This window comes from Protopterus annectens, chromosome 9.part0, assembly GCF_019279795.1.
Source record: "Protopterus annectens isolate FY-2018-M chromosome 9.part0, PAN1.0, whole genome shotgun sequence".
Classification (NCBI taxonomy): domain Eukaryota; kingdom Metazoa; phylum Chordata; order Ceratodontiformes; family Protopteridae; genus Protopterus; species Protopterus annectens.
Window position 1 is genome coordinate 246,591,689 of NC_056743.1, and position 22,808 is coordinate 246,614,496.

General features: G+C 39.8%; 1 protein-coding gene across 1 annotated transcript in view; it reads right to left on the minus strand.

The window, feature by feature from the left end:
- The window catches only part of MADD (MAP kinase activating death domain), a 2,427,721-nt gene that overhangs the window by 1,962,099 nt on the left and 442,814 nt on the right, over positions 1–22,808 (minus strand). The window contains exon 2 of the mRNA XM_044082094.1: positions 13,866–13,993. The gene's annotated coding sequence lies outside the window, so the exon portion shown is untranslated. The remainder of the gene's footprint in view (positions 1–13,865; positions 13,994–22,808) is intronic.

Consider the following 22,808-nt stretch of genomic DNA (forward strand, 5'->3'; position numbering starts at 1 on the left):
TGTTTGCATTTTCTTCAAGGCAAAATGATTCTAAAGTAAGTGGACATCTGGCTTGTCTGCCATGAGGAAGTCTCACACACACATAAGCATGGAGATAGTTACAAGTGAAGGAAAAAAAGTTTTGTTTTGTTTTTTTTTTTTTTTAAGAGAAGAAAACAGAGAAGAAAAGTAGCAACAACGGCACTTCACAAATACTAGTTAAGGTAAGAAGGAAATATACCAACAATGGTACATAGAGAATATCTAAGGGTATCAAAAGGGTCACATGCACACAATAAAAACTAGAAAAAAAATACAGGAGTGGGTAGATTAAGTGAAGTAGTGAACGGATAATGGAAGAAGGAAGACAAAACATACAATTTAGAGATAAGTAGAGAACGTGTCTGGCACTATGAAGTGGTAAGAGATCTGGTATAATTTGGCGAGCAGCATTATGGGTAAAGCTTAGCTTAAGAGTTTTTGGAAGGCACGAGCTGGAACAGTAGCAGAGTCATTTCAGAGGTTTGGAACCGAACCCACTTTCATGCATTATGTGAAGATTGACATCATCAAATCATGCATTTAAATTTACTGGAAACGCTCACCATCCAACCCAATACCATAATCATAAGCAACTTTCATTATCCCAACATTAACTGAAAATCATATATGAAACCAAAATGTGCATGCACAGAGATTCCTGGATTTTGTAAACAAAAACTCCCTGAACCACACTGTCAACACACTGACCAGGGGCGCAAATATACTAGATCAGGTCCTCACTAATATGGGAAAGTGCTGCACACCCCTATTGTAATGTCTTCTCAATTAAGATGAGACCACAAAATGGTCACCTTTGAACTAAAAATAAAACCTGAAACCCCAACTAACCCTGGATTATTCAGGAACTGCTCCAAGGCTAACTTCCTACTATTAAGTGATAGCTTGGCAAAACTTCAAGCCCACATATAAACACTCTGAACAGTTTCACATAGGTAGCAGTGTTCTAAGAAACTTTATACAAGCATGTTAATTAGCTACACAGAGGCAGCTGTACTCACCAGTAAGATTACAGAACTGACTCAAAAAAATCACGCCACCCTGGTGGAATCACACAATCAATAGGCTGTATAACAGAAGGAATAAAATCATAACAAAAATTACGTAGTATAGCATCCAGCAGGATAAAAATCAGTCTCAAACTAAAAACACAGAGGACAAATAAAGTCTATCAAAGCCAAATTTGATTTTAATTTGGCCTCCCAGGCTAATAACCATCACAAGTCATTCTTTAGCTATGTTCACAATCTCAAAAGGAATACATAATGGTGTGGTGTGCTCACCGTTAATGGAGTCACGTATACTAAACCAGAACATATCCAAACCTACTGGCTGACAAATTTAGCTCCAACTTCACCCCTCCCCCCCCCTCAACCTTCCCTCTTAAAATACTATCAAATGCAACTCCCCCTACTGTCACTAGGGAACAGGTCCTTAATGCTGTAAGGCCAAGAATACTACATCAATGGGCAGACAATATCCCAGGATATATTCTAAATAATACAAAAAAGAAGTTACATTCTTACCATAACTTTCCATCTGTGTTGTCCAACTTCATTCAATTAACCTGAGGGACTCTGCTCCAACTCTCGGAACCGACCAGCCACCTTCATACAGCTCAAGATTCCAAACTTGAGCTCCTCCTACCAACCCATAATGCCCCATTCCCCCCACACTACCTCGGACCTCGTCTGTTGCACTTGGTGTTCAGCGGCAAGGTCTTCTTGAGCTTCTCCTCACAGTGTTTTTGTTAAGTTGCTTTCTCTATATTTACTTGTCTTGTGCCCTTTCATCTTCTCTCTAGTTCTCGGGGCTCTGTTAGGCTTTCTTAGTTAAAAAAAATCTCTTCCTTTTCCCTCTTCTTTAATTTTTCCTTTTTCTGTTCTTTATGGCTCAACAAAAGCCTTTAGGTTTTAAAAAATGCACTTCCTGTGGGTGAAAGATCCCTTTATCGGACTCCTGCAGGGAGTGCATCTACTGTTTGGGGCCTCTCTATTTGGAAGCCTCTTGTGACATCTTGTAGGGCTTTACACCCCTGGGCTCTGGCTGATAGAAGAACCAAGCTAATTTTAAAGGGCTTTCTTCTTCCTTCTGCTACCTTGGGGGTTCCTTCTTCAGGGGCTCAACCCCTGGCTAGGAAGCCCAAGGAGGGTCAGGAGACTATTGCCCTCCTGGTCCTCCTTAGAGTCTCCCCATAAGTAGTCTAAATCGTCCCTCAGGTTGCTGGAATGAGTTGGACAACATCAGATCGTGACTTATCAGGCCCTCTGGAAATGCTACTTAACTTAAGCCTCCAAACAGGCTTTGTGCCTAACAAATGGAGAACAGCAACAACCATCCCTCTGAACATGGGTGAGCCATCTACAGAACCTGGAAACTACAAACCGGTAAGTCTCACTACTCTCGTATGGAAAAAATTATGGAAATGAGTGACTATGACATGGGAAACCTCCAGACACTGTACCCAACCCAATTTAGTTTCATCAAGGATAGGTCATGTCTACTCAACTTGGTGGACTAATTTGAGAAGGCCACCAAAGCAACGGATGACGGCAAAAAGGTTCACACTGCCTACCTTGACCTGGCCAAGCCGTCTGACACAACAGCCCTCTCAGGCATTGTTGACAAACTCAAGAGTTTAGGTATAAACACTTGCGTCACCCAGTGGGTAGCCAGCTGGCTCACATACAGGGCCCAGGATGGTAGAAATTGGGGAGTCCACCTCTACAAAGAGGCCAGTCATAAGTGGAGTCGCTCAGGGATTGGTCCTGGGACTGCTCCTTTTGGGCATTTACTTCCCTGAAATCAAGGCCAACAGCAATAGCCTCTGTCTGATGGTTGTAAATTAGGCGCAGTCATATAATGCCTTACACAAATGTTCTCGAAGAAGGGCTAACACAGACAAATAACTGATGTCAGAACCACGGACTAAAACTAAATGAAAAAAAATGAACAATAGTATCCTTCAGGAAGTCATCCACCCCTGGTAACTATCATATTAACAACATACCTCTAAGTTTTGACTCAGCAGTCAGGGACTTGGGGACAACACAGACAATAGTTTAGCCTTTGACCATCACGTGTCTACAATAGTGAGAAAACTCACTCTATGTTGTACAACTTATAAGCAAAGAAATGGCATCTGGGTCCAAGGATGTTACTGTTCCATTGTATTCAGAATTCATTACACCCATCATTAAGTACAATGCCCCCTTTGGTATGTACTTAACCAGACACATCCAACAACGAGAATGTCCACAGAGGTTCCTCACTAAAAGAATACAAGGTGTAAGTAACATGTCATATGCCGACTGCTTCAAGGCTCTGTCCATGTATTGTCTCTTACAGGCTGTTGAGGGAAGATCTATGTCTAGCACACAAGGCATCGTCAGATCCTGCCATGATGGACCTCTTGCATATCCACAAAACAAAAAGTACAAGAATTAACGGTACTTGTGTATTATCGCAACCAGATTTTCATGGGAATAGCGGTTGCTTCCCTATTCTTGAATCAGGTCGTCAGTGTTGTAAAAATGTGAAGTAATGTATTTTCTTTACCACTGCAGTTTGTTTTGTACAGCATCAATAAAAAGTGGAAAAGTGAGTGTTCTTGTTTCTTTATTTCCCAAAACACAAAGAGCAAACCAGCGAATGAGCAGTCCACATCGTTACAGCAGTAAAAGTCAAGAATCACTGAAATACAATATGTATCTGTCCAAACATGCAAGTCTTCATATCCCTAGCAATGTCATGATTAATAATGTGAAGGCATTTGTTCAAGAAAAAGGTCAACCTCAAACCTGTTTCGTTTATGGATCACATTCTCATTCTTATTAATATTTGTGAAAAATTACAGCATTCACAAACTGGCGAGTTGGAGCATTCCTTAAATTGTTTTATGACCTACAGAAATTGTAAGAAGACAGGACATGTCTGGTTTACTGGCTACAACTTTTACCTTTTGACACTGAGCCAGTCTGTAAGGAAGACTGCAATTACTATCCCTACACCCCCCCCCCCCCAAATAACAGTGATGTACGTGATTTACCTACAAACATTTACTCTGAAATGAATGAAGAGGCAGTGTGGCATAGTATATTTTGTGACAAAGAACAGGACATACCATTACTGATGGTACAGATTAAGATGTTATTCAAGTAAATGAAGCTAAATACAAAACTTTTGGAAAAAGGTAAAGATGCTGTTTACGTTAATAATGCAGTTTACATGTAGATTACAAATAATACTGAAAACATTCCTTAAGTCAGTAACAGTGCAGCCAAGACCATTCAAGCATACATGTGTCATGCAAGCCAAACAGGAAGAGACATTTTTCAATTTTTCTTCCTGAGGGTAATCCAAAGTTTTTGTTCAGCAATAAGGAGTCAGAATAACACCTTACAGTGTTTCCTGCACTTGTTTGAACTCAAACATGCAAATTTTGCAACCGTGAAAATCTAGTTGCGATAATACGCAAGTACCGAACTAACCATTTTAAAGACTTAAACCTCGCTTGTGACAAACAGAAACTGCTGGAGAAGCAGGTATGTATCCCAGAGACTCCCTTCTCTGGAATAGACACCCATGCATGTGAAGCACAGTTCCTCCTTAATCCAATTCAAGTGCAACTTAGACAACTGGATGAGGAACAAGAAATTCATTCCTGGTTTAGCACCTATGTCTCTAATGGATAAACGTAGCTTATAACTGGTTCATCTCCCAGGTGACCGTTTATACTTATCAAGGGTAAGAAAACTTGAGAGATTTGGGATTCACTACTATGCTTAAAGACCCTTGTGGTTGTTCCATTCATAGGTGTTTACTAGCCTAAGATATCAGATTGGGGTCCCGTTTGGGTTACAGTATCCACGGAGGATATTTACATGAGAATAGAGGAAAGGGAACCAAATCTGATGAGGGCAATGAGGATTACCAAGGTCTTCAGAAGTTCTGCTTTCTGTAGAAACTTTGGGATTAAAGGAAGAGGGAGATAAGCATAGAGGAGACTGGGGGGCAATCATGAACCAGAGCATCCCTCGGGAACTCCCATAGAGGGGGGGGGGTCAGATATAAGTAGTTGTTGCACTTCTTGTTCTGAGGGGATGCAAAAAGGTTGCCGCAGGGTTGGCCTCAGTGGCTGAAGATCAAGTCCATTAATGACTGGTTCAGGGACCACTCATAAGGGGTTAGAATAAACCTGCTGAGCTCATCTGCCAGAACTCTGGATCTCCCCAGTATGTGAGTTGCAAGCAGAAAACAGTCCAAAGACATTGCCCAATCCCAGACCTTCAGGGCCTCTCTGCACAATTGGGTAAGAGTGGGTTCCTCCTTGTTTTCTGATGTATCACACCACTGACAGGTTTGTGTGAATCGCAATAGTTCCAAGAGAGAGAACGTCCTGAAAGGCTTGCAACGTGAGGAGAACTGTTCCCATCTCCAGAACAATTATATGCAACCCGGTCTCTATATATGACTATATGTCTTGGACCATCTTTCCTTTGAAATGCCCCCCACCCAACCTGGGAAATGTCCAAAGTCACCATGGCTGAGGGGAAAGGAAGGAGGAAAGATCTGCTGATCATCCGACAGCAGCCACCACTGGAGATGCTTACTGCAAACTGAAGTCAACTTGACAGGAGCAGACAGAGGCTGGTAGAGAATAGACCACTGAACAGCCAGGGTATACTGAAGCACTCACATAAAATACCTTGCTACAAAGACTAGGTGAATGACAGTCGCCACAGATCCAAGAGCATGAATTATCAGCCTTGCCAGTGGGGAAGTCCAGTTTTAGATGGCTCAAACATGATCGCTCAATGTCTGAACGTAAGTGGGAAGCACTGCAATATGGTTCAGTGTGTCTATTTTCATTCTTCCTCAACTGTTGGGTTTGGATCCTACTTAGCCATTACTAAAGCTTGTGGTAACCAAAAAGCTCTTGAACGTCTCCCTTACCCATAATGCACCTATCCCTAACATACCTCAGATCTTGTTTGTGGATTTTACCAGTAGTAGTATGCCTTAACATGTATAAATAAAGGATACAAAAAATTGTACATGTCCTGTACAAGAAACTATATCAGGAGTTCAATCAAAAGGAGAGTGGTGTCCTTATAACATCTCATTCATTTAGTAGTTTGTAGACATGAGGGATGGGGATTGGTGGGGGGAAGCTGAAGAATGAAAATGGGACAACACAAATGGAATGTTATGAGTACATAACTTCCTTGTCTGATGATGTCAATTTTCATTCTATCCTCATCTGCTGGGACACAGCCCCCGGCTAGCTAGAATCCTGGGTAGACTATAAGGAAGGAAAGATATTCCTGAGCACAGCTGAACCAAATGATGCTCTACCCCTTGATTTGTAGCAAGTAATAAAGGTACGAAGACTGGCCCAAGTTGCTGCTGCACATACGTCTTCCAAGGAAGCTCTGGATAGAAAGACTGAAGAAATTGCTGTGGACCTAGCTGAATGGGCTTTGACAGGTTTTGGTAAGGTAAGGCCCAATTTGTTATAGACAAGAGAAATGCAATCAGTTAATCATTTGGCTAGTGTAACTTTTGCAACTGCTTTGCCCAATTTCAAATCTGTAAAGGAAACAAACTGGCCTGTTTTTCTGAATTCTTTTGTCTTGCGCACATAAAAGCGTAACTGTCTGTGACCATCCAAAAAAATGCAACATGTTCTCACCCTTATTTGCAAATTTAGGAAAGAATACTGGCAAATTAATGGATTGACTGAAACTGGATTCTGACATCACCTTGGGAAGGAAAGAAGCATTTGTTTGCAATGCAACTCTAACTTCATGAAAAAATCAGGTAGGGAGGTTTTGAAGACAAAGCTTGAATTTCTGAAATTCTTCTAGCTGAGGTAATGGCTACCAGAAAGAGTTTTTGAAGTAAGAAATTTAAGTTTAAATTTAGCCACTGGGAATGCATTAATGCCTGCAGTAGCAAGGTTAGGTCCCACGGTGGAGTAGGATCTTTGAAACGGAGGTCTCAAAAGAAGAGTGCCTCTCAAGAATGCTCTGCAAAGTTTAGCAGAGGCTACTTAACAACATTCACAGCCAATACGGAAATTTGATATTGCTGCTAACTGGACCCTAATGGTAGAGGAACTGGCTTCTTCATTAAAGAATAAAGCTAAATATTCAACTATGCTATGTACTGGAGCTGAAAAGGGATCCATATGATTTTGCTGTGCCCAGCAAACAAATCCTTTCCATTTACTTGAATGGAGTTTTTGTGTTGAGGGCTTATGGGAAGATAAAAGGATATGGCGAACAAGGGAAGAGAACATCGGTTGTCTAGCTATTAACAGAATTGGAGAAACCAGTCCATAAACTTGAGGTTTGAGATGTCGGAGTTATCATGCCTGTCAGGTGGGACAGGAGGCCTTGAATCAGATTCAGAATACAAAGATGGTAAAATAAGTGAGGCCACAGAAGAGAAAAGAGAGACCAGTAAGGTGCAATGAGGATGACTTTGCTCTTCAACCTAGCAGCTGTCTGCAGAAATTTCAGAATTAATGGAATTGGTGGATAGGCATAAAGTAGACAAGGTGGTCAATTGTGAAGTAGACCACCCCCCGCTGATTTCCCCAGTGGGGGGGATATAGGCAAAGTAGTTGCTGTACTTGCTGTTCAGGAGAGAAGCAAAATGCTTGCAGCAAGGCTGGCCCCACTGGCAAAAAATCATTTGCGTCACTCACTTGTTGACAGACCACTCATGACGTAGGAGAATTTTATCAGATCAACTTGTCTGCTATCATACTGGACTTCCTCAGAATGTCCGTTGCTATGACAAAGTGGATGGATGAGACTGCCACTGCCACACCTGGTGCTTCTTGACTCAAGGAGTATAATTTGGTTTGTACCAAACTACTGACATACTGTCTGTTTGAACAGCATTCTAGAAGGCTTGCAACATTAAGAGGACTGCTCTCATCTCTAGGACATTTACATGCAAGTTGGCCTCTTTGGAAGAGGAACTGCTTTGGACGGTTTTCCCCAGAAAGTGTCTCCCATCCCAGTTGAGATGCATCTGTGGTCACTATGGCCGTGGGCTAAACGGGAATAAATGAGCCACCTTGTAGTACCTGATCTGACTGAATCCACCACCTGAGATACCTCTTGCATGCTTGAGTGATTCTTATTTGAGCAGACATGGGTAGATAAAATAATGGACCACTGTGTTGCTAGCATCCACTGAGGAATTCTCATATGAAATCTAGCTACAGTTACTAAGGTTATTGCCATGGATATTGATCCTAGAGCATGAAGGACAAAGCAGGCTGAAATCTTGGAACTGCAAATTATGTTTCCGACCTGTAATCTAACAGCTTCACTTCCTCTCTCAAGAGTACAGACCATCACTGTCATAATGCTGAAAACTGCTCCTATGAATTCCAAATTTTGAGATGGCTGAGAGTGAGACTTCTCATAATTTATGGATATCCCCAGACGAGAGCAAGTGTGGAGGATTTGATTTCCTGCCCTTATCAACAGATCTCGGTTTGGGGCAGTAATGAGCCACTCGTATTGATATGGAAACACCCAGAATCCCTGCACTTTCAAGTGAGCTGCTACTACTGCCATACATTTGGTGAACACCCTAGAGACTGTGGTGTGGGCCAAAGGGCACAGGTCTGAACTGGTAGTAACAGTCTCCAAGCCAAAAGCGTAAATACCTTCTCAATTGTCTGTTCATCTTTATGTGATAGTACACATGCATCCTGAAGGTCTATTGAGCACACCCATCCATCCTTGCCCAGAAAAGAGAGAATGGATTGGATCATGACCATACGATACTTTGCGTCAAACTGACTTGTTCAAGTTGCTCAGATCCAAAATTGGTCTCCAGTCCCCTGTTTTCTTTGGCACTAAAAAGAATTCAGAGTAAGTTCTGGATTTCATCTGGTCTGCCAGGAACCCTTGGATAACTCTTTCGAGCAGCCTTTGGTTTTGAATTGCTGCATCCTTCCTCTGACTAGGTGCAACGTTTGGAATTTTTCATGGAGTTGGAGGTAGAAGGGAAAAGGGAATTGTATAACCTACGGAAATGATCCTCAGCAACCAAGTACCTTTTATGTCTAGCTAGGTTAGTCTGGAGCAGGGATAGATGACCCCCCTGATTGCCTCCAGAGGTTGACAAATGGGACTGCTTTCAGGAGCACTGGTAGGGTCAGTCAGAAAAAGAATCTCTGGACCCCTGGTTTTGTCAGCCTCCTCTGTCATGGGGGTGTCAACCATTAGAGTTCCCCCACTCTGCCCCTATGGGAAAATTCTCCATGTGTCCTAAAGGACCCTGGGACTTCCTGAACATCTTCCAGCCACCTTGTTGATTCCTTTATAAAGCTCTTTGAGGGGGTGAAAAACATATGCCTACTGCAAAAGGGGTATTCCCATCCTTCTCACACATGGATAATGTATCCTTCACTTCAGGGAAAACAAGCAGGTGCAGTCAAAGGTAGTATTGATGAATAAAAACACATGTGCGTATCCAGGCATGCCTCCTGATAGAAATGCTTGAACCCGCTGCCCTTGCGGTTCCTTCGGCTACATGCAAAATAAGCCTCATGGATGAATTCAAAACAGATTGAAGGGTGGTCAACTGAGAAGCCTCAGATGACTGGCCCTCTGCAGAAATGGTTCCTGAAAGGTAAGTTAAAAGTTCTCTGATTTAATCCCTTTGCAAACTTGTAAAACGTGCCAAATAGTTCAGTGACTTAAGGGCAAAGGTTGGAGAAGCATAGACATGCTTCCTAAACCTGTCCATCGCCCTAGATTCCCTGTTAGAAGGATGAACAGAGGAACTCTCCTTGGCAAGTTCCTTACTGGTGGCCACTGCCATGACCAAGGCATCCACGGGCACCCGTTTAGCCCAAAATTCCTTCCCCAAAGGTGGAGCTAGAATCCTATCTGGCCTTATGAGCATCGGTTCAATTGTGTCAGGCTCCTTCCACGCCTTCTGAGGGACCAAATCAAGGAGCTCATCAGCGGACAGAATAACCCAGGAGGTAGATGGGCCAGCTCTATACCTTCTCAACCATACCAAATTCCTCAGTATTTCCCGGTTTTGAGGACGAAGTAATGGGGTGCCACAAATTCCTGAGTGGCCCCTTCCACTCCCTCCTGATTTTTTTTTTTTTTTTTTTTTTACTTACTTTTACTTATAATTCTAAGTTATGGCCATCAAACTTGGAACAGTGTGGATGATGGTTTGTACTTAATGCTGCTGGTACCAGATCTACGAATTTTGCTGCAGCCAGCAGGAGTACACTCAACTAAAGTACTAACTGAAAGCTGTGAATCGTGTTTTTCCAGCATGCTTTGATTCTGAGCAAGTGGAACAGCAGCATCAGGATTACTTGGATCTTTATGGCCCCAGTATTTTGTTTAATTAAATAAATTATTTTTGGTTGTCAAGCTTTCTTGCACCAAGTTCAAAAGTGCAGTCATACCGTTTACCAATTACAAAGTGCACATTATACAACATTTGGTCTAACACTATAGGTTCATGCTGTTTACTGTTCATAAAGTGAATGTAAATTTAAAAAGTGGCTGTTCTGTTAATGTCGTCACTGAATTAGAGTGATAGTTAATCATCATTATCCCACCACCCTCCCCCTTTGTTCATAAACTTCATTGCAGAGTCAGCAGAGTTTAACTGACAGTTCCATTTGGTATGTCAATAAAGTCAACACCGGGGCGGCCACTGTGGTGCAGTGGTTAGCATTGCCGCCTCACAGCAAGAGGTTTTCCGGTTCGATCCTCAGCTGGGGTGCCTTCTGTGCGGAGTCTGCATGTCCTCCCTGTGGTCACGTGGATTTCCTTCATGTGCTCCGGTTTCCTCCCACATCCTTAAGACATGCTGTAGGTGGATTGGACACACTAAATTGGCCCTAGGTGCGAGTGCGTGCATGTGTGTGTGCCTTCTGTGGAAGGTTGGGCCCCGGGCTGGCAACTCAACACTGTAAAACTCCACTGCCAATCATGAGCGGACAGGTGATCTGCTGTGGCGACCCCTAACCGGGAAAAAGCTGAAAGAAGTTACCAGTGCATACTTTAACTCATTAAATCCTAATGACGTCTCCAGGTTTATCTGTAGTCAACACCTACTGACACCTCTAGGTGTCAAATATTGCTCGTTCTTATTTGCATCAACAATTCCAAGACCATGCTATGTACAAGGTTTTAAAATATTTCATCTAAAAGCTTACACAATGGTAAACTCAAATGCATTACTATTTGACCTCTGTCTAGTGCAAGTTTTTATGAGATTAATTTACATGGACATCATTTTCACATTTTTCTAAATATCTGAACAACCAAATAAAACAGACAGAGCTCCTTAGTCTCTTATGACAACTCGCAGCTAGATGAATAAAATGCTGCTGACAGTATGTGTGTAACTTGAGTGGTTGCTGAGATATTGTAAGTTGTTTTCAAAATGATCTCTAAACTCTGGACCCTACCTAGTTTGGATTTGGAAAAGGCAGATCAAGTCTCCTAAACCTGATTGACTTCTTTGAAGCAGTCACCAAAGCCATAGATGAGGGTAAAATGGTTCACACAGCTTATCTAGATCTCGCCAAGGCTTTCGATACCATCCCCCACTCTGGAATTATAGATAAGCTCACTAAGCTAGGTAATAAATCCCTATGTCACAAGATGGGTTGCCAACTGGCTCACGGACAGAACCCACACTGTAAAAGTAGCGGATTCCAAATCTGACATCAGACCAGTGACAAGTGGAGTACCACAGGGTTCAGTCCTGGGTCCTCTCCTGTTTGGTATATACTTTTATGAAGTGCAGGCCAACATAGAAGGTCTTTGGCTAACAAAGTTTGCAGATGACTGCAAACTAGGAGCCATAATCGAAACTCCTAACGATGTAGACAAACTACAAAAGGGCCTCACTGAGACAGATACCTGGTGTCAAAGCCATGGCCTGAAGCTCAATGCCAAAAAGTGTATTGTCATCCCCTTTGGTAAAAACTCTGTACCCATGAACTACCACATAGGTGGTAGTGTACTTAAAGCCGAAAATGTGATGAGACCTTGGGACACAGGTGGACAGTAGTCTCTCCTTTGATAATCACATCGCCACAGTGATCAGGAAATCCTTCTACGTGGCTCATCTCATCACAAAAGGATTCTCATCCAGAAAAAAAAAAAAAAAAAAAGAGGTCATTGTTCCCCTCTACTCATCACTCATTAGACCCATTATAGAGTACAACGCCCCTTTTGGTATGTACCTCACAAGACATCTACAACAACTGGAAAGACCACAGAAATAAGTCACAAAGAGGATTACTGGCCTCACACAGATGCCCTATGCAGACAGTCTCAAAAAACTACAGCTTTACTCCATTGCATATCGCCTACTCAGGGACGATCTCTGCCTAACACACAAAGCTATGTCAAACCCAGAGCTGTTGGGCATGCTCCACTTAAAGAAATCCCAATCCCTTCGAGCTACACGCTCTAGGGACCTAAACCTTGTCACCACAATAAACAGAACATGCTGGAGGGATAGATTCCTGTCCCAAATACTTCCCATACTCTGGAACAGACTACCTATGTCAAACAGAGCTCCTCACTAGCACTCTTCAAGAAAAATCTTGATGATTCCCACCCTACATAACTAACTCTGTCCTCTCACCTCCCCTTCTCCTTCCTGCTAACTTCCTACTATACCTTTAGAATTGCATAAAATCAACTAGACAGGCCCTTAAGTCTACTTCCCCCACTATGCAATGTCCTTTAGCATCACATTGTACATTTCCTTAGTTAGTATGATTCCTCTCAAAGCTGTATTCATTGCTATATTTGTTGTACTATTGTTGTATATTCTTCTCTATCTGTATTAATTGTTATATTTTGCACATAATTTGTTTTTAATTTTGTTTTGCTTCCTTATTTTGTATAACTCATTACTACCTGCTGTACCTATATTGTTCTGTTACATGTATCTTTTTTTTGCTTTTTGGAGCTTTTCTCCCCAGGACTCCATTGAAAACGGGTTCTTTATGGCCCAATGGACTATCCTGGTAAACCAACTGCAATAAATAAAATAAATAAATAAATAAATGATTGGATGGGAAATGGGAAATTCACCCCAGGGATCACTTCTGTGGCTGTGCTCGACAGGGGCACAGGAAAATAATTTTCTTGGTTGGCGAAAGCCAGGGTACATTTTTTGGCTAAATTCACCCTGGGGATCACTTCTGTGGCTCTGCTCGACAGGGGCACAGGAAAATAATTTTCTTGGGTGGCGAAAGCCAGGGTACATTTTTTGGCTAGGCTTGTATGGGCCCTAGGGCCGATAGCCTAGTACCTACCTATGAACCTATGAAATACTGCAAACATAATAGTTACAGTGTTCACTGTGACTTATAAAATTCAGTTTAAGACCTAGAACCTGAAGAATCCTTACACTATACAAATAGTTTGTGCTGAAGGGTTTGCCATTTATACTTCTTACATAACCCCTATGGTTCCAGAGATATGAACATTTGCTTGAAATGGGAGAACATAATTTGATTCTGTCAAAAGGCTTGGGCTCCGCCCACTGGAAGTTACAGTGCACACTTCCTGAGCTACAGTGGAGTGAAGGACTTGAGAAGGATACAGGGAGTGACCATAGCTTAACCTGCATTTTTATGCTTCAGTTATGCTCAATTTTACTGTTTTTGTATCTGGAGTGACTGTGTCCCCTCTCTGCTTTGACAGGTAAACCACCATTAGACAGACACACCCCCACACCCCCACACACACACACCCACACACACACCATCCCCACCATCATTTTTTTGTTACCTTGCTGACCTTTACCAGAATTGTTTTCATTCCCAGTGGAAAACCTGTACAAGGTGGCTTTGGTTTTGAGTCCGATATAGCCGATCTCCAAAGCTTGTTCGCAAAATTGAAGTACTTAGCTTCTTTTGCTACAGTGTAAAAAGAAAAGGTCTGTTAGAAAAACAAAACAAAAAAAAAAAAAACAAAGAGTTAAATGCAACAATAACTTTAAAGCAATGTCAGTACTGTACTGTTCTGTGCAGACTACTTACGGTACTTATCCTTTATCAGGGCTACACATCTAAAGTGGTAGCAGGCGCTTGCAATACTGTCACAGCTGCTGATTTTGTGGATTATAATAGTGTAGCGTATGTTAAAGCCTAGCTGGATATAAATCGGCTATTCGTCACTGAAAATGGAGTTAATGACCGGAGTGTCACACTTTTATTACTCAAACTGTTACGTCTAGTGCCCAGTTGCATCTTTATTTGTATTTTCCCACTAACCAGTTGCCAGTATTCTTCCGCTAAAGCAATGTTTACTCTATTTGTTCTTGCAGTTGCATTTTCCTATATAATGCATCCCAGCCCCTTCGTAATAACCTTGTCTTCAAGTAAGTTAAACAAAACACACATTCACTAAGTAAACACACACAGTTTAGCAGTGCAGTTATAGAGTTGCTTGCATATTGCTGAAAGAATTGCTGTATGCTTGTTTGGAATCCATTTCACAAACATGATCTTGTTCCTAACCTTACGTAAATTAATACTTTTTGTGGCAGACAAATCTGTTTCAGGTTATTCGTCACGCTATCTCTGGTTTCACTCGCATCCTCTTTATCTATTCGGGAGAAGTCAAGGTCTCTTTACTTCACCATTCAAAACGCCACATTAGGTGAACTTAAAAGGTTGTGCTTGTGTAGTACAGTGACATGTCATGTTAGTTCTGTAAAACCAGAAAAACACCAACACATTATGTTTCTTTCGCATTGAAAAAAAAAACTTCAGGGATAACAGCTGTGTGATCATTGTGTGCACCTATTAACACGTTAGAACTGTTGCCACAATAACGGAAAAGTACCCTACTTCCTTTATAGTGCTCAATTTCTTTGTTCAAGAATGAAGGAGCAAGGGGATAGTGTTAAGAACCAAAATCTCCCAGGATCAATTATGACACTAATCATCTTCAAAAGTTAATACAATAATGGATTTGCATCTCAGTGCATTTTCTGAACAAGCACAAACTAATGTAGACCATTACTGACAGCCTCCAATTCCGAGGGATTTAGTATGAAACGAAACATTTTGCTTGGGACTGGACAAAAGGGATGAGCCAAAATCTGAAACACTTGAGAGGTGTAGACATTCAGGATATTTCAACATTCATGTACAGCAAAACAGTAAATCTACAGAGACTAATGTGTAAACAATCAAAGAATCACTTTTGTCAGTTAGCAAGACTCACCCAAGTCTCACTGAAGGTGCTAGTAACTTGTCTATAGAACTTGTAAAATACTACATTATCTTGGGCAATGGTTGCATAGCTCCTAACCTCTTACCCAAAACCAGACACATATCCAAGATAATCAGGAGTAAATGTAATTAAGTACACTTTTTAAAGTATTAGTCCTAATAACATGTGATGTTGAAAGAATAAGACAAAGTACATTAACAGCTATTTTCTGGAGTAAAATAAGTCTAATCCTATATTTATTCTCATTTGTATAGTGTACTTCAATTCCTTTTGTCTCTTTCTACATTTCATACTGCCATATAAGCTGTTAGTGTGCACTGGTGTGGCTTCGTAAATGAATGTCAATCTGTATTTGCAGTTGTTAAAGGGCTGAAGTGCTAACGCGCTTGGAGATTTAACTGTAGAAAGCGGCTTGCTAAAATTTTAGAGTTTTTTTTTTCATTTGGTCTACCTTGTTCGAGAAGAGGTGCTTTTCTTTATAGGCCAGCCACCGCCACCAGATGCCTTCACGTTCCTATTCCTCAACCCATTTGGATAGCCTGTGAGCATGTAAAAATTGCATGCTCACACCCTTATTATTATGATTGTACTGGTACTGTTTGAAAGCTATGGTGAGGATAGTGTTTACTTTTGATCGCATCCATTAGGAACAAATATTGACAGCCACTATGGGCTGCTGCAGTCCATGGGACACAATAACAGGCAGTGCAGTTTCTTTTAACAAACCTGTTGGAGCAAAGGAACACAAGAACGGCAAGCAGAAAAAAGTCTGAGTTCTGTTTTAATATAATAGAATGAAGCGCTTTTCGTTTGCTTCCAAAGCAAACTTCTTCAGATTACAAATGCACCATACAAAATGCATTAAAATACCAACAGGTGATACTTATTACCTATCACCACGAACCTCCTCACCTTAGAAACTTTTAAAGAAACACACACAGTAAAACTGCTACTCATTACTATAAAGTTACAATATGAGAAGCAGTGCACATCAAACAGTATGAACTTACATAAACCTTAAACCTAACTAAAAAATCTTATTTTCAAATTAGAATAAAAAATACATTCTACAGTTATATTTAAAATTGTTCAATACTTAAAGTATCATTCTTATGAATGAGACACACCTAAAGAACTATAAAACATTTTCATCTTTGCAAGCTTTTTAATTTCAAAATACAGCTGATAGAACAAGCTTCATTTATACCAGGGTAATTATAAGCATTCAATCTAATTTGCCACAGCAATTCTAATTCCACCCCTAATATCTATAGCTACCTGGTCTAAAGCCATGAATTTTAATTTGTGGTCTTTGTGCAACTATGTGTGTTTAGCTAGTCTGTTGTCAGTTTTGCCTTTAGATATTGTGTACTGATGTTCGTAGACCCTATCACGGAGTCTCCATTCCGTTTTCCCAATATAGAATGCAGTACAGCATTGGCATCTAGCTAAATATACCACATACCTAGAATTACAGTTGAACCGCTGTTTTAATTTAAACTGTACACCATTTATACAGAAATTACTGGTGACTTCAATGTGTTTACAAATGTTACAAGCTTCACATTTGCCCATACCTGTCATTTTGGGAATGGTTCTATGTTGTTTTAGCAAGTTCTTTAAATGTTTCCCCCTTCTAAACACCACTTTAGGACGGTCACCCAACTTTCTAAATAGTACTGGATTCATTCTAAATAGTTCAAGGTTTTTCTGCATAATCCTCAAAACAACTTGGCTGTCCACCGTAAATAGTGGTAAAGCTTGGATGGAAATTTGGTTTATTTTTTGACACCTCAATGTTGATACTATCCATAACTGATAAATTACTCACATTGTCACTTTGCATTTGAGTGTTGACTGTTTGACACTGAGTATAGGGTTGTAAACCTTATTAGCTCTCTTGATTTTTAATTCTTCTATTAGTGAATCCAACAACGTTTCCGGGTACTTACGCCCCAGAAACATACTTTTCCAAAAATAGCATTCTTCTAGAAAATCATTCTCTTTGCTCACTATTCATGCAGCCCTTACCAGTTGGCCTTTGACCACCGACCCGCTTCTGGTGGTGGTGATAACTAGAGAACTGCAGGAAGACATGAGAGTACGTACTCTTCCTGTGAATCTTAGCCTCAAAGCATTTTTACACTCTATTCTTTGAGAGCCATATATCCAGATATGCTATTTCTTCAGTGTCAAACGTTGATGTAAATTGTAAAAACTGAGTGGACCTATTAAAATAGTCCAGTAGTTTATTACTAGCAACCATGTCACCTTTAAATAAAATAAAGATGTCATCCAAATAACGTGTATAGTACACAATGGAATTATTTATGTTTTCTAACTTAAACATGAATTCTGTCTCCCAGTATGCCATGAATAAGTTTGCTATGCTGGCTCCACACGGGGAGCCCATGGTTACTCCTTTTTGCAAATAGTACACGTTGTCGAATAGGAAGAAATTATTAGACAGGATGATGTCAAGTAGTTCCATGACTAAGGATATTACTACTTCTGATGCACCATTTTTCCTCAACATAAACCCTACCCACTCCATTCCTGTTAGGTGTGGAATGCAAGTGTACAGATCTTTTAAATCGACTGTAAGGAAATTACAGTCCTCATCAAATTGCAAACTGTCGATTTTACTCAGAAAAGACCAAGAGTCTTTACACATTTGGTTTTCAGTTGTTAAATATTTCTAAAGTAAACAATCAACAAATTTTTTTGCACATGGATAAGTAGGTGAACTACGTCTGTCCACTAGAGGTCTCATTGGTGGGTCTGTCAAGATTTTACGAATTTTAGGTATCCCGAAAAAATAGGGGATCCTAGGGTAAAGTAATAACATGTAATTATATATTTTCTGTTCTATCCTGCCTTCTACAATTAAGACATTAATACAGTTTTTAATTTGTTGATAAGCTCTATTCACTTATGAAAGTGAGCTTACTTCATTGGCAGGCGTACCCAATAACTTCATCTTAGCCGTGTAGTCCCAGTTATCAAGGACTACCAAGCCCCCACCCCTGTCAGGTTTACACACACTCGTATGTCCGGTGATTTAATGAATTCCAAATATTCATGTTCCTGTTTACTGAGGTTATGTACATAACCACCCTGACATTTATTTTTAATATTGTGTCTAATATCTAGTTCACATGTGTGCTCAAACACTTGGAGAGTCGGGTGTAAAGGAGGGTTAAATGTACTAAGGATATGGAAGTTGTCAAACACAGGAGCATTTATTACATCACCCATCATCAGATTAAAATTCAATTTCCTGGTAAAGGTTTTAACATCCAAGATAGTTTTTACCAAGTCTAAATGTTGGGAAAGAACAAAAGTATGTTCTTTTGCAAGTAATTCAACAATGTCCGGATGAATCCGTACAGAGGAATAATTAAACACTTTAAAGTCTCCTGCTTTGTTGGTTATTATCACTGGACCGTCTTTGCTCATTGAAAACATCCTCCCTATCTCTTCCACTTGTTGAATTTGTGGTTGTTCTTGTTCATATTCTGTTGTTGGTTCCTCTGTTTTGGTTTGGCTCCTGTATTGTTCCCCAACCGAAAATTTTGGTTGTCTTGGTTAGGGTGGGTAGCATTATTCTGTCATCGAGAAGTGTTCTGTAATCTTTCACTCCTACAGACCCCCCCCCTGTACCTTCATTATTGTCCAATGGGGCTACAGGCCTCCCATGATTTATGGGGTCACCCCCTTCTGGATGATTTAGGTCTTCAAAATTGGTGACATTAATCTCATTAGGTCTAATAACTGCATTGGGTTGATCAGTCAAATGATTACCTTGCTGCCAGACCTGATCCTTTGAAGGTGTAGGATAAGCTGCACCTTGGTCATATGCTGTACAGTCACATTGAAGTTTTATAAGTTTGTTGGGCCTCACTTTGAGCATATATTCATCTATACTTGTAAAGATATGACTATACTCAAATTTGTACTGTACAAATTCTAAGTTTGTTTTAATACTGGCATCAAGTCTGTGACCGTTTTAGTAAGACTTTCAATGCATTTACTGAAGCGTTTGACCATGTTCCATTAATTCAAAACCTTGTTTATCAAACAAGTCTAATAAATCTCTGTGAAAGCTTGACCCTGGTTCTAAACCTGTAGGATACTGGTGGCGGCGCAAGCCTTTAGGTACCACATTCTGAGAGACATTCTCAGAAATAAGATATCGCCAGCTGTAATTTCTTTAGTTTACTAAGATGTGTGTCAAAATCTTTGAGTTTAGTAACCAAGTTTTGAGTTGAAACATTACCCCCTCCAGCCACCCCACCATCGCTCACCTGAACTGCTCTAGACAGTGGAAAACCATCTGTGACCCAAGTTGTTATAGAGGGTAGACCAATAAGACCCGAGGCAGTGTCTGGCTCACTGCGTACAATATTACCAGGTCGAGCTATCTATGTGTGTGTGTGTATATATATATATATATATATATATATATATATATATATATATATAGATATATATATATCTATATATATACATATATATATCTATATATATATACATATATATATATATATATATATATATATATATATATATATATATATATCTATATATATATATCTATATCTATATATATCTATATCTATCTATATCTATATCTATCTATATCTATATATATGTGTATAAAATGTATATATATATATATATATATATATATATATATATATATATATATAGAACAAGTAAAACCACAACAGGCACCCAAAGAGGCAGGAGGTAATAATAAAACACAAGCCTGTAGGTGTAAGCAGCAGGTTTAATCACAAACGCCACACAATACAAAGCGTTTTCATCCACCAGACTTCTTCAGATGTAAAATGAATGAATGAAGGCTGTGCCTGCTTATATACCCCTCCCAATTTAATTAATAGTTAAAAAATTGTTTAATTGACACCAATTAAATCCTATAACTAAAATGTTCGGGACAACCTACCAACTTGCCACAAATACAGATGAAAATAGATAAAAACATGCACATTTTTTAAAAAGAACTTTAAAATAAATATATAAATACTAAAACCTTCACAATATGTTGGACAGATAAATAAACTTGAATCAAAAACCAACAAAAGAACTTGCAAAATAATATGTACTTATTTTATAGTTTTGCAGCTCTCATTTTTAAAATAGGGTCAATGGATATGTATTCATTCAGCCCTGGGAATCTACTGGCTTCCAATAACGACTGCAAAAATATTGCTCTCACCTCTATCCTATTTTCCCACGGCCCCCCCTCACATCATATTGAACCTTCTCTACAACAAAGAAGCCCCATTTTGCTTGAGGACATGTCAGTGCATGTTTAAACAAGGCATTTGTAATGTCTTCAACTCTAACAGCATATACATGCTCATAAATCCTCCTCCTGAGTTTACGAGTAGTTTTTCCAATGTAAAATGCACCACAGGTTTTGCATTGGGCTAAATAAATCAAGCCTTCACTATTACAACTGGAAAAACTTCTACTCTGAATCTGATAGTCTCTTAACAGGATGTGTACAGAATCCTGTCTAAGTATATATGGGCATTGGGCACATGCCCCACATTTATAGGTTCCCAACTTCTTACATGAAACAAGAGAACCATTATGCTCCAGCAAATCCTTGAGGTTCCTGCCTTTTTTGTATGTGAATCCTAGGGTGTTGGTTAACAAAACGTCCAACTCTGAACAACACCTAAACCTGCTCCAATGTTGAGTAATAATGTTTTTAACCCTAGAGGTATTCTGATGATAAAGCATCACATAATTACCCCCAAGGTTTCTGGATTTCATCCCTGGTAATGTCACCTCTGGTTGTTGTGTGGTATCCTGCACATTTATTGATACTATCACACATGTATCTCCTGTTCCCAAAATAGGGGCAAACCTACCCTTTCTCCCATTCTTTACTTCCTCCAATACCTCATCAATTAAATAGTTAGGATACTTCCTAGATATAAACATTTCTTTAACTCTCTGACTTTCATCTTCGAAGTCAGAGTCCAAAGAGGTCATCCTACAACTGCGGACAAATTGTCCCTTGATAATACTTCTCTTCTGTTTAAACTGATGGGAACTAGTGAAATAAATGTACAAGTTAGCAAAGGTTTCCTTTCTATACACATTAGATGTAAACTGCTGCCCTAGGATGTCCTTTTTAATAGGGATGTACAGAAAGTTAATATAGTCGTGTGTAATATGTGAAGTAAATTTCAAAAAATTAGTGGTATGGTTTAGATAGTCTATAAATTCTGTTAACTTTTCCATCCTACCTTTCCAAAAAATGCAAATATCATCCAGGTAACGTTTGTAATATACCCAATATTGTGCATATTCAGCCTGAACACAAACTTCTCTTCCCAAACCATGAGCACAATGTTGGCATAAGTAGGGGCACAACTTGCTCCCATGGCAACTCCCTGGATCTGTTTAAACAACTCACCTTCAAAAAATATAAAGTTGTATTTCAATACCAAATCCATCAACTCTTTATAAACCAGAAAAGTATTGTGGTCAAGTTTTCCATGTTGGTAAATGGCATCCTGGAACCATTCTGACCCTGTAGAATGTGGAATCACATTAAATAAATCCTGAATATCAAGGGTTACAAATATTAAAGAATCAGAATACATGTTGCTATTAATGCTTCTCAAAAATTCCCAGGAGTCCTTAAGTATACCATTGGCCCTAACCCAAATATATTTAATTTTATATCCAAAAATTTGGCCAAAGGATGGGTTTTAGAGCCATTGGCTGCCACAATTGGGTCTCAGGGGTGGATCCTCCACACATTTATGTACCTTGGGTATCCCGAAAATAGCAGGGATACGGGGGTCTGTCCACAATGAGATACTTAAAAGTGTCATGGTTTATAAAATTTCATTCAGCGTGTCCTGTAAAACCAAATCAATCTTACGGTATGCAAAGTTAATCTCATTCTTGGATACTCTAACATACCTATTGGTATCATTAAGCATATCCATCATCTTACTGGAATACAACATAGAGTCCATGAAGATCACCCCTCCACCGTTATCATGTTGCATCACCCTCAGGTATCTATTTTCTTGAATGGATTTGAGAAGTAACTTTTCTTCTCTAGTCATATTAAATTTACAATGCCATCCACCCCTGTAAATGTTACCAATTTCTTCAACCTCCCTTTCAGAATTTTTTAGCTGGGGGTGTATAGGGGGATTATAGGTACTAGATCTTCTAATACCACTATTAGTACCACAATCCTGTTGCCCCTGAAACAATGTCTAAACTCTTTTTCCTTATAAAAATCCTCAAGTCTATTAAGCTGTCCACTAAATTACCCCCTGTAGAGGGGATGAATTTAAAACCTTTTGAAAATAAAAGAAAATGTTTCCTGTCAATCTTCTCACTGCTATAATTGTAAATTTTAAAGTCATGTAGGGGTGTGACATGGTCCGTCCACAGTAATATTCCTTGTACTCCATTGGTCCAACATGT